We start from the raw sequence: 335 nt of genomic DNA, 5'->3' as shown, positions 1-335 counted from the left end.
GTAACTGTATGCTTGCCAAAAATCACTGAAGAGCTTCATGAAAAAATAAGAGTTGCCCTCCTTGACATATTGCTTCATCTCTGTTCGCTATTTTTTTCAAAGATGGCGTCCTATTGACAGCAAAAAAGTTTTCTCTATATAAGTTGACAATCGTTGATTGTGAAACCGGTACTTATTTAATTTGTAATGATGTAATGATGCAATATGATCCTAATATCACCATAAACTTTATTATACAAACTTTCTGTGACTTTTACATTTCTTTTCTTTCTTTTATATATCATCATCATCATCATCATCGTTTAACGTCCGCTTTCCATGCTAGCATGGGTTGG

At 33.1% G+C, this 335-nt stretch overlaps 1 protein-coding gene across 1 annotated transcript in view; it reads left to right on the top strand.

Annotated features, from left to right (window-relative positions):
- The window catches only part of LOC106870750 (uncharacterized), a 13,928-nt gene that overhangs the window by 9,845 nt on the left and 3,748 nt on the right, over nt 1-335 (top strand). The gene's annotated exons all lie outside the window — the stretch shown is intronic.

Source organism: Octopus bimaculoides, chromosome 2, assembly GCF_001194135.2.
Source record: "Octopus bimaculoides isolate UCB-OBI-ISO-001 chromosome 2, ASM119413v2, whole genome shotgun sequence".
NCBI classification, from domain to species: domain Eukaryota; kingdom Metazoa; phylum Mollusca; class Cephalopoda; order Octopoda; family Octopodidae; genus Octopus; species Octopus bimaculoides.
Note: the sequence above shows the minus strand (reverse complement) of the source record. Positions and strands in the feature narration are given on the sequence as shown.